At 37.7% G+C, this 12833-nt stretch overlaps 1 protein-coding gene across 2 annotated transcripts in view; it reads left to right on the top strand.

Moving 5' to 3' along the window:
• The window catches only part of PIK3CB (phosphatidylinositol-4,5-bisphosphate 3-kinase catalytic subunit beta), a 205873-nt gene that overhangs the window by 180862 nt on the left and 12178 nt on the right, over positions 1-12833 (top strand). The window lies entirely within an intron of this gene.

The following is a 12833-nucleotide window of genomic DNA, read 5'->3' as shown; positions in this document are numbered from 1 at the left end:
AAAGAATGAGTGACCGTAAAAGAGAGATCATGATGGGTGGGGAGAGTGAGGGCAGAGGTTGAGGGAGAAGCAGACTCTCCACTGAGCAGGGAGCCTGAGGGGCGTGGTCCCAGGACTCCAGGATCATGATCTGAACCAAAAGCAGATGCTGAACCTACTGAGCCAACCTATATGCCCCTAGTTTGAACAGGGGCACGAAACAGCTCACTATTCACATATGGAAGAGGTGTTTAGTTTATATAGCTGGAAGTAGAATTGATTCATCATAAGGCATGTATATTTTCAACTTGACCACCATTGTCCAAATGGTTGTACCATTGTGTTGTTGCCACCCAAAAATATCTCCTTGCCAATCAGACTTGTTGATTTTTAAAAAAAAATTTTTTTTTTAAATCTAATGGAGGGCAGCCCTGGTGGCTCAGTGGTTTAGCGGTTTAGCGCCTGCTTTTGCCCCAGGGTGTGATCCTGGAGTCCTGGGATTGAGTCCCACATCGGGCTCCCTGCAGGGAGCCTGCTTCTCCCTCTGCCTGTGTCTCTGCTTCTCTCTCTCTCTCTCTGCGTCTCTTGTGAGTAAATAAGTAAAATCTTTAAAAAATAAAAAAGAAAAGAAAATCTAATGGAAACAACATGGTATCTCATAGAACTTTAATTTGCATATCTTTTATAAATAGCTTCGTTTTTTATGTTTTCAGTGTTGAAAAGTACTGTGTTTTTCTCTCTGCTATAAATTAACTAGGTTCCAAAAAAAAAAAATTAACTAGGTTCCTTTAAGGTTTATATATTTTGTTATTTTTAAAATATTTTTTTCTCTGTGCAGTTACCTTTAAAGATATTCTTCTATATTTTATTTTGCAAATTGTATTTATTTGCAAACTTAGTGTGCTTTTCCCTTTTCTCTCTGCAAAGGTTTGGTTCTGGTGTTGGTTTTTTGCAGTCTAGGTCTTTTTGACTACTAATTTTTCTTAATGGTTATTGGACTCATCAGATTTTTTTCCCTCTTGAGTCAGTCTAGAAGCCAAAAATTTTCCAGTACATCTTTTATAACATCTTCTTGTATTTTAAAACCTCTTTTATGTTTAATTTTTTTCCTTTTTTGCATGTGTAAAATTACTTCATATGTACTGTTTTTATTAGTCTACAGATTTGCTTCTTAGTATTTTAAAAGAAGGAGCTTCTAATTTTGTTGATCTTTTTTCTGTTTTATCATTAATTGCCTCTTTATGGTTTCCTTTTAGTTGTGTTTATTCTGTACTGAGTTTTTAAAAAGATTTTATATATTTATTTGAAAGAGAGAGACCATGAGGCAGGGGAGAAGCAGAGGGAGAGAGAGAACCAGACTCCCTGCCGAGCAGGGAGCCCAACACAGGGCTTGGTCCCAGGACCTGAGATCATGACCTGAGCTGAAGGCACACACTTAACTGCCTGAGCCATCCAGGTGCCCCTGTACTGACTTTTTTTTTCCTGTACTGACTTTTTGACAAGCAAGTCGAATCAAATTTTGACTCTTGATTTCAGCTTAGGTTATGATCTCAGAGTTGTGCAATTGAGACCTCCTGCAGGCTCCACAATGGGCATGTAGCCTGCTCAAGATTCTCTCTCACTCTGTTCCCCCACCCCCACCCCAACTTGTGCTCTCTCCCCACCACTTCTCAAAATTAAAAAAAAAAAAAAAGGAAAATCCTCTGATAGCCTTATGGGATATCTGTTGTATGTAACTGTATTTTTTTGTTGCTGCTTTAAAAATTTTTTTCTTTATCACTCTACTTTGCCATTTTAATTATAATATGTCTTGGTGTATGATTTTGTTGATTTTCTTTGAAGTTCTATGTGACTCATGCATCTGGATATATTTCCTTCCCCAAATTAGGGATGTTTTCAGCTGTTATTCTGCCCCCTCTTCTCTCCCTTCTCCCAGGAATCCGATAATGTGAATTTACTACATTTCATGGAGCCACTGAGTTCCCTAAGTCTATTCTCATTTTGCATAATTCTTTTTTCTCTCTTTTATTCATCTTACTTTTCTTTCTTTCTTTCTTTCTTTCTTTCTTTCTTTCTTTCTTTCTTCTTTCTTTCTTCTTTCTTTCTTTCTCTTTCTTTCTTTCTCTTTTTTTTTCTTTTCTTTTCTTTCTTTCTTTTTTAAAGATTTTATTTATTTATTCATGAGAGACACAGAGAGAGAGAGAGGCAGAGACACAGGCAGAGGGAGAAGCAGGCTCCCTGTGGGAAGCCTGATGCAGGACTCGTTCCCAAGCCCCGGGATCATGCCCTGAGCCAAAGGCAGACGCTCAACCACTGAGACACCCAGGTGCTTCTTCATTACTCTTTCTTTGAGGTCATTAATTCATTTGCACTCTTCATGTCTGATTGGTTATTTTTTATCTCTGTGTTAAGAGTCTCATTGATGTCTTCCACTCTTTTTTCAAATCCAGTGAGTATCATTGTGATCATTACTTTAAATTCTCTGTCATTCATGTTATTTGTATCTTCTCTTGGATCTCTAATGGTGGCCTTGTCCTGTTCTTTCATTTGGCACAAATTTGTCTGTCTTCTCATTTTATCCAAGTTGCTGTGTCTGCTTCTCTGTGTTAGGAAAGTTGGCTACATCTCCTGTTCTTGGCCTTATGAAGAAGAGGTCCTACAGTGCTTTGAAGTATAGTGTCCCATGTTCTGCAGGATGTGACACTTCAGGAGCATCTCAGTGTGTGCTGCATGTTCTCTACTGTTGTGTCCTGGCTCTTTTATCATTAAGGCCAATTATCTGCTGAAGCTCTTTTTGCCTGTTATGGGCAGTGTTTGGTCCTTGGCCTGAATGTGGTTTTAACTAGGGCTCTGGAACTGATGCCCTGGATAACTCCTGGATGGGGAGATGTGGTGCTGGAAAGGGTTTGCACCAGTCTTCTGGGAGAGAAGGCCTGCTGTGCTGGGCCTAAAGCAAGAAGGACTGGGAAGGGCGGATCTACCAGAATGTGGGGAGGTGGGGCTTGGTGTAAGCAAATTAGGTAGTGGGTGTTGGCTTTGTGCTGGTTCCTGCAGGTGGCTCTGCCTATGCTGAGGAGTAGGGGAGGGAAAATGGCACCTGCCAGTTTCTTTGTTTTTGGAAGGGTCTCTTCTTGAAGGCTGCTTCTGTGGGATGCTCCAAGATGAGCAAATAATTTCCCCACTGTGCACCCCAGGCATTCTTGGGATAGCTGTTTGCATGTTGTTTCTCTGTAGGCTGTTTGCCCTGCCTTTTCTCCAGCAGCAGCCCCATGCTGACCTTTAGAACTCTAGGCTGAAAGTCCCGCTGATTGTAAGAACTCACAAAATTTGGGTTCTCTTGTTTTCTAAGCTAATTGCTATGAGGATTAGTTTTCCCTGTGTGCTCTCCTGTATGGTAATCTGTTTCTCACCCTTCTCTATGACCATGGCTCCCTCCCCATTGCAGCGACCACAATCTATTTCTATTTCTCTCCCACGCAGTGTCTGTATATTTCTACTTTCTTCGATGTGGCCTCTTCTCTACCCTTAGTTGTAGAGTTTGTTCTACTAGTCTTTAGGTTGATTTCTGGGATATTTGGGATGATTTGATAGTTATCTAGTTCTATTCATGGGATGAAGCAAGCCTAGGATCCTCCTGCTCTGCTGCCATGTTTATACTGGCTCAACTCCTGATCTAGTTTAGACTGTTATAACTTCCAAATGCACTGGATTTTTTTTTTTTATTCCTGTTGTCTCTGGTTTCTAATTTTATTTCTTTGTTGTCAGAATTATGTGGTTAACATAAATCAATGTCATGTTTCTTAAGAATTTCTTTATGCTTTAACAAAAATGTCTGATTTTCTAAACAACCCATTTTTGAGTAAAATGATTCCATATGCTATAATTATTAGCAGTAAGGTCATAAATCAGTCTATTTTATCAAGTTTGTTAATTGTGTCCAAGTCTATACTCTCATCAAATTTTTATTTATTTTTCACTTCACAGGTATGTTATAAAAACTTCCCATTATAATTGGCATTTGTCAGTTTCTGCTTGCAGTTTTGTTAGTTTTCTCATTGTGGTTTTAATTTGTATTTTCCTAATAACTAATGATGTTGGCAAGCCTTTAATGTTCTTCTTGGTCATTTGTATATCCTTTTTGGAGACATAACTATTCAAGTCGTTTGCTCATTTTTTTTAAAGTTCTTTTTTTAAAATAATCTTTACCCCCAACGTGGGGCTAAAACCTCATGATCCTGAGATTGAGTCATATGCTCTTCCTACTGAGCCAGTCAGACACCCCTCCTTTGCTCACTTTTGAATTGGGTTTTCTTTTAATTTTTAAGTTACACAAATTCTTATATTTTAGATACTAGACTCCTATTAAATAAATTATTTACAAATGTTTTCTTCCATTCTGTGGATTGTTTCTTCACTTTCTTGATCGTGTCCTTTGATGCACCTGGGTTTTAATTTTGATGAAGTCCAGTTTATCTATTTCTTCTTTGTTTTTGTTTTTTAGTGTCAGGTTTAAGAAATCAATACTTAATACAATGCCATGAAGCTTACACTTAGGTTTTCTGCTAAATGTTTCAGTTTTAACCCTTATATTAGAGATCATCAATCCATTTTTAGTTAATGCTTTTATTTGGTATATTGTAGGATTCCAATTTCCTTCTTTTGTGTTTGTATATCCAGTTGTCACTGGATTGTCACACTATTGTTGAAAAGACTATTCTTTTTTCAGTGAATAGTCTTGACAATCTTGTCATGTGTCAATTGAATGTAATGTGAGGGTTTTTTCTGAACTCTAAATTCTGTTTCATTGATCTACATGTCTTTATGCACAGCCTTGATTATTGTGTCTTTGTAATCCAGAAGTGAGTCCTTCCACTTTTGTTCAATTTCTGTTTTTATTTATCTAGGAAGTCTTAATTTCTCCTTTGTTTTTGAAGAATAGTTTTACCAGATATTGAATATGTTTTAATATGCCTCATGCTGCTTTCTGCCCTCTTAAGATTTCTGATAAGAAATCGGTTAATTTGGCAGGGGTTGGGGGAGGGGCGATGTCTGTAAGGGATGGATCACATCTCTCATTTTCAATATTCTCTTTTTTGAATTTTTACAGTTTGATTAGACTATATCCAGGCCTACTTGGTTTTGACTTTGACTTTGAATTCATTTGTTCATTTGAGCCCCTTAGATGTATTGATTTTTGTGTAGTTTATTTGACTTTGAATTCATTGAGCCTTTTAGGTGTATAAAATTTTGTTTCTCATTTATCTTCAGAGGTTTTCAGTTTTATTCTTTTCAAATATTCTTTTTGCCTTTTTTTCCCCTCTCCTGACATAACCATCATGTACTTATTGGTTGTGATCATTTTTCTTCATTCTTTTTCTTTTGTTCTTCTGATTAGATACTTGACCTATCTTCAGGTTTGCTGATATTTTATTATGGTTGCTCAAATCTGCTATTGTGTCTTCTGGTAAATTTTATATTTGTTATAATTTCTAACTCCAGAATTTTTATTTGGATCATTTAAATAATTTCTGTCTCTTGATAGTCTCTATTTGATGATTCATCATTCTCATACTTCTTCAGACATGGTTTTTTAAATTCTTGGCACATACTTAAATTGGTGTTTTTTTCAGTTTTTATTTTTTATTTATTTGGGAGGGGATGGGCAGAGAGAGAAGGGGAGAGACAGAGAATCTTAAGCAGGCTCCATGCCTAGGACAGAGTCCAAGATGTGGGGCTCAATCTTACAACCCTGAAATTATGACCTGATCTGAAATCAAAATTTGTATGCTTACTGACTGAGCCATCCAGGTGCCCCTTAAAGTAAAGTGATCTTGGGACACCTGGGTGGCTCAGTGGTTAAGTGTCTGCCTTCAGCTCAGGGTGTGATCCCCGGGTTCTGGGATTGAGTCCTACATCAGGCTCCCTGCAGGGAGCCTGCTTCTCCCTCTGCCAATGTCTCTGCCTCTCTCTTTCTGTCTCTCACGAATAAATAAATAAAATCTTAAAAAAAAATTAAAAAGTGACTCATGGGTCATAGGATCAAGTCTAAGTTGGGCTCCACACTCAGCAAGGAGCCTGCTGGAGATTCTCTCCTCTGTCCCTCCCTCTACTCATGCATACTATCTAAAATAGATAAAATCTTAAAAAAAACAAATAGGTGTTTTAAAATTTTTGTTTAAAATGTTCAGCATTTGAGCTTCCTTGGGGACATTTTTTATAGTGTACTTTTTTTCTTATGTATGGGTCATATTTTCTTATTTCTTTGTATGTCTCATACATTTGTTTTGTTGAAACTGAACATTTTTATTATTTGGCAGCTTTGAAAATCAGATTCTAATCCTTCCTCATGGTTTTGTGTTGTTGCTGATTAGTGATTTATCTGAAGTAATTCTGTGAAGTTTGTATTCTTTCTCATATGTGGCTACTGATTTTTGTCCTTGGTTTATTAGTCAGCTAGTAATTGACCAAGGTTTCCTTGAATTCTGAAATCTAAGTCTTCCATTCTTTCTTGAGGGGCACTATGTGTTAGGATAGTTGCTTCGGCAGCCAGCCAGGTAGTTCTGAACTGTGTCTTAGCCCTTACTTGTGTAATAGCTCAATTTAGCAAGAGGTGACAGCTATGCCCATCTGAGTTCTTTGCTGTGCTTGTATACTGCCCTGAGTGTGCATAAAACCCGGTCTATGTACATGTACATGTACATGTCTATGTACATGGCTTGTAGATTTCTATGTCTGTGTCTGTGTTGGAAGTTTTCACTATCTTCTGTGGACACCTTACTCCCCATCTTTTCCTTTTAAGCTCTTTGGTTAGCTTATTATTTGCCTAACTGTTATTTACCCCTTAGGTCGCTGCAGTGTTTAGTTGGTTGTGATTTTTTTTCCTTGAAAAAACACTCCAGTAAAAGGTAGATGAGGTGTAATTCAGATCAGAGAAACATAAAATTGTGAGATCTTCCTGGGAACCACCAGATAGCTCAAAAAATGACAGCCCTAGAAATGAGGCTTTGAAGGAGCTCCAACCCCATTTTACTCCCTGCAATGGCTACTAGATTACTGTATTCACTGTGATTGTGGACTGTTCATTGTCAGGTCTATTGCAGAACTGGGAACATGGGAGATTGTAATGTGTCGTGGTAAAACAACTCAGATTCAGCTATTGTCTTCAATAAACACTCTTCTGATTTTTGCAACTTTCTTGTATTTCCATACTACTCAAATAGTCTATTCTGATAATTTTTTGCTAGTAGTGTTGTTGCTTTTGTAGAAGACTGGATTTTCAGAGGTCCTTAACTCCTTGTTTATGCAGATGTTACCTGGTTATAGAATTTTAAAATCTAAATTTACAACTACTTTCCTCAGAAACCTTGAAGAGGTTATTCCATGGTATTCTGACCTCTGTTATTTTGTAAAGTGTGCCGTCCATCTAAAAAGCATATTTTTTTCCCCATTGCAAAAAATAAATTTCTCTTTGCCATTGGTTTCTGCAGTTTTACTACAGTTTGTTAGTGTATGGATTTATTTTTATCTTTCCTCACCCATTCTCATTTTGTCTTTTCAATCAGAGGAAATAACATCTTCTTTTAGTTCGTACAGAATATATCAATATTTTTCAGTATTGTATTTCTTCTACTCTCACAGTCTTCTGCAACATTAATAGAGGTGTGTTGGACATTCCTGTTCTGTCCTGCATGTCTCTTAACTTGTCTTACCTATTTCCCATTTTTGTCTTACATTCTTTGTAGTTTCTTGTATTTTGTCTTCTAGTTCACTAACTTTCTCTTTTACATTGTCCAGTTTCATTCCTGTGTAGTTGATAATATTTGGTTTTGAATTCCTATTGGTGTGTGGATTGTGTTTTCTCTGAGGGTCCTTTGCTCCCTAGGTTGTGAGAGTCTCCTCCCAAAATGAGTTTGTGTTTAATTTGTGGTGTTCCCCAGGGTCTTTACACACAATCAATTTTTATTTTATCTCTTTTTCTTCATGCTCTTATATTTCATAGATAGTTTATGCTTGGATCTGATGAGAATGTAGGAAGTCTTGAATTTTTGCATTTTCATGAAACTTTTTCCTCCCTTATTCAGTGCCCAAGGTAGATTGCAGACTTTCATGCTACATTTTCTGGTCAGTGAGCAGAGACTTTCTAGTTCCCTATTCATGGCTTGACAGCCCTTTCAAATCCCCATCCTTGTATAGAATCTCAGGTCCAGATCCTGTCTCATAGGGACCCAACACCGTATGTCTTTTCTCATGGACATTAAAACGTCAACCAAAAAAAAAAGTCAACCAAGTCAGTAAATTCCTCAGCCAGTGCTATGAGTAATCTATATTTCTGGGACCCTGAGTTCTCCTTTTCTTTCTTTATTAACCATAACTATTTATAAAAACCTTTTTGACTTTATCTGTCATTTTTGATGTTTTAGTATCTATAGCCACTTAGTCCACAAGTTGGAAACAGTTTTATTTGGGATTGACTCTATCCCTGTGAGATTGTAAGTACTTTCTGATTAGTTTTTGAGATTTGAATTGTTTTCTTCATTACTAAATATATTTTGGAATTTTTAAAGCTTAAAACACTTGCTATTTAGGGACACCTAGGTGGCTCAGTGGTTGAGCATCTGCCTTCAGCTCAGGGCATGATCCCTGGATCCAAGGATTGAGTCCCTCATCGGGCTCCTCTCAGGGAGCCTGCTTCTCCCTCCGCCTGTGTCTCTGCCTTTCTCTCTGTATCTCTCACTCATAAATAATAAAATCTTAAAAAAAAAAACCAACTTGCTTTTTATTGACTGAACCAACTTGCTTTTTATTGACTGAACCAGGTTTTTTTTCTTTTTTTAAGATTTTATTTATTTATTCATGGGAGACGGAGAGGCAGAGACATAGGCAGAGGGAGAAGCAGGCTCCATGCAGGAATCCCTATGTGGTATACTCAATCCCGGGACTCTGGGATCACTCCCTGATCCAAAGGTGCCCCAAGCCAGATATTGTATCAGGTTCTTCACATATGTAATGTCATATAAAAAAACTGTGTGAGGGCAGCCCCAGTGGCGCAGTGGTTTAGCACCGCCCGCAGCTCAGGGTGTGATCCCGGAGACCCGAGATCAAGTCCCACGTCGGGCTCCCTGCATGGGGCCTGCTTCTCCCTCTGCCTGTGTTTCTGCCTCTCTCTGTCTCTCTCTGTGTCTCTATGAATAAATATATAAAATCTTAAAAAAAAAAAACTGAGGTTGTTACTCCTTTTTAACAGATGAGAAAAATTAAGGTTCAAGGGATTTTAAAACAATTTGTCAAAGGTTACAAAAATATTAATTAGGAGCCAGATTCAAATCCAGGTCTGTCATACTGTTTACTTCATGTCATTTTTTCATTTTACCAGTCTAAGCAAGAAAACAATCATGATAAGACTTGTCTAGTACCCTTTGTTTATCAAAGTATTGTGGTGCCTTAAATATGTAATTTTCCATTGATTTGGGCTATTTTCTTTCTTTTTTTGGGGGGGCGGGTTTTTTTCTTTAAAGAAGTTTTCTAGTCTTAGATCCTTTCATGCTGTTGAGGTAGAAAGAACAATTTGCTGTTGGTATTGTTACTTTAATGGGACTTATAATGTTATTGGAATAAAGTGAGATTATAGTTTATCTAAAAAGGACACTTTGAGCATTGTAAGTGACAGTTTTGCTTTTAAATTGGGAGGAATTTCTAATACAGATGTGTAAAAAGTAGAATTATTTTGGAATAGATAGCAAGTTTTCTAATCAAGCATATATACATAAGAAATACTGCATAGATAAGAGAAATGGATGATTGTGAACTCTGCCTGAGGAATATAAACCCAGAGGGATCTGATTTATTCCCTCTCCCCAGGAACTCCCACTGTTTGTGTATAAAGTTTTATTGGCACACAGCCATAACCCATTTGTTTACATAATGTCTGTGGCTGCTTTTATGCTGTAACTGCAGGATTGAGTAGTCTGCAATGCCTAAAATATTTACCATGTGGCTTAATCTCCAAAAGTTTGCTGACCCTTCCTGTAAAGTAAAACCCTGCAAAAATGGTTTTACTTGATTTATCCCATACAAATACAGGAGACTTTTCAAGCTTAGGCTGTTAACTCATTGATTCTTTCTCTTTTTTTTTTTTTTTAATTTTTTATTTATTTATGATAGTCACAGAGAGAGAGAGAGAGAGAGAGGCAGAGACACAGGCAGAGGGAGAAGCAGGCTCCATGCACCAAGAGCCCGACGTGGGATTCGATCCCGGGTCTCCAGGATCGCGCCCTGGGCCAAAGGCAGGCGCCAAACCGCTGCGCCACCCAGGGATCCCTCATTGATTCTTTCTAAGGTTAGCTACAAAGTGGTCTCCTTTACTAAGAGCAAATTTAGACCATATGAGCCTTTATAATGGCTAAATGTTCATTTATAAAAGGCTGAGCTAAAGACCTTGCCTTTAAAGTTCCGATGCCTATGGGGTGTCTGGGTGGCTCAGTCCGTTAAATGTCTGACTCTTGGTTTTAGCTCCGGTTATGATCTCAGGATTGTGAGATTAAGCCCCACATTGGGTTCCAAGCTGGGCATGGAGCCTCCTTAAGATTCTTTCTCTTCCTCTGCTCCCTCCCAGTCTTTCTCTCAAAAAAAAAATAAAAATAAACAAACATAAATAAATTTATTTTTTAAAAGTTCTGATGCCTGCAGAACTTCATGCAGGACAGAAATTTACCAGAGGCCAGCAAGAGGTGAAAGAGTTTATTAAAGATACAGGGAGAGCAGATACAGATGGACTGTCCAGGACGCTTGGAAAGGAAAGGATCCTGAGTCTCATCTTTGTTTGAGGTCTAAGGGTTTTTATTGAGATGGTGGTCTGATGTACGTGTCCTTTCAGGTATCCAGGAACCAGTTAGACTAAGGACAAGGTCCGGGTGTCCATCATAAGTCACTTACTCCTTGAAGCCAGTGGTCTTGGCTTCGAGATCCCTAATGCCAGTGGTTTAGATATTGTTCTGGAAGACTCCAAAGATATCATTAATTTTGTCCCTTACAAGGAGGACATGGCTTAAAGCATATGTAGGGTAGAGGTGCAGGTCCTAGCAAGAATAGAAGCAGGAAAAAAAGCAAAGTAACAACACAGCCTTTTCTTTCTGGGGTCACTTTAGTTTTCCTCTCTCAGTTCCATCAGCCTAATTAAAAACCCCAATCAACTTATTTACTTTTAGCTTTTTTATTTTACCCATTCTATTCAAATGTAAAGCACATTTAGCTTCAAATGAAGTTCATTGTGACCTCAGGCAAAGGGAGGAAACCACATGTGGGAGTGCTAGAAATAAACTGAGTGCCTCTCTTTGGGAAGCAACAAGTGTCTAACAAGAAAAAGGAACTTGTCTGTTCTGTGAGATCCCTGCTGACTTTTTGTACTCTGACCCCGTGTTTTTAAAATATGTAGACTTTAATTCTTTAGGGTTCATTTCTAAATGAATACCTTTTTCTCACTAAACTTTTTTTTTTTTTTTTTTTACTGTTTCTATAAATATGTGTGCTCCAGTGTTCCTATTGTTTGTTTTTCTTTTGGCCCGCTGTTCAGGTTAAACTGGGTCATGTAGCACACACACTTCTAAATTCAATTAATAATCTTCAGGTACTTTCTATGCTTTATTACTTTGACCAGAATATTTTAGTACTTGTAATAGTGCCATGTTAGCATGAATGAAAGTACCTATTACTCATTTTCATTTTTCTCAGATGTCTCAAAAATACTCTTGGTTTCTTTCATGTTAAATTAGAACATTTGTAAACCATCAGTATGTTAGAACACTCTGACTTCATTTGGTCAACAAATAATAGGTATTCAGCCTTTATTGTCAAGTCTCATAGGTTGTCTATATGTAAATCTACCTGACCTTTGGTAGATTTGAAAATCCTCTACTGCCCCCTGAATTTTGGATGGTTTCTTCATTGTGACTTTACATCTGAGTTACATTAATGGGATTTACTTCCCTTTTAAGAGTGCTGATCAACAGTTCTATAATGAAATTGTATTGGTAGTTTTGGAAGGTTTAAGGAAGAAGATGGAAGCAATGCAAACATTAAGTAAAGGAATTACACTTTACTCTTTTGGAAGCAAGAGACTACAGTACCATTCAGATTTGCGTTGATGTGTCAGAGTTAAGGCCAGAGAAAACATACCCATTGAGAGTAGGGTTATGGGGCTGCCATCCCCTCTGCTGTAGAATATATATTTTAATTATATTTTAATACTTGTTTAGTGGAAAGGTAACAAATTGCTTCTTGAGTCAGAAAGTCTGAGAAAGGGATAAAAAAACATTACAAGTTGTTATAGCCTTTATAAGAAGTGTGGAAGTTGAGTGTAAAATGAGCCTGTGTAAGATGGTCAGGGCTCCAGGAGTTTGTCCCCAGCTTGACTTCTGTCAAACTGTCTGACAAGGATGTTTTTTCCTCCCCATTGTGAGAATTTCATCCTTAAGACGCTGAATGCTTTTATCATAGCACGCTTTTGAAGAGGAAGTTGGATTTTTGCCCAGTTTGGCTGCAAGTGAGGTGGGAGGAAAGGAGGAAAGTGAGCCAAAGTGCAGTTTAACCGTGCATGTTTACCTCACATGTGTTGTGTCAGGATAGGGACAGTGATATATCAGGCTGCCAGCATTTAGTTGGCAATTCTACTCTCAGCCTTATTTTGTTAGAACTAGGAAAGTGCCTAAAAGAGGCATAAGATAACTGATTTCTTGGTCGTATGAAAACTTAAGGATTATTTAATGAAACTTGGCTCTATTAGTGGATCGTTACATTCATACATTCTTCCAACACACACACACACACACACAGATTTCTCTTTCATAAAGTCCTTCAAA

This window comes from Canis lupus, chromosome 23, assembly GCF_011100685.1.
Source record: "Canis lupus familiaris isolate Mischka breed German Shepherd chromosome 23, alternate assembly UU_Cfam_GSD_1.0, whole genome shotgun sequence".
In the NCBI taxonomy this organism is placed as follows: Eukaryota; Metazoa; Chordata; class Mammalia; order Carnivora; family Canidae; genus Canis; species Canis lupus.
Note: the sequence above shows the minus strand (reverse complement) of the source record. Positions and strands in the feature narration are given on the sequence as shown.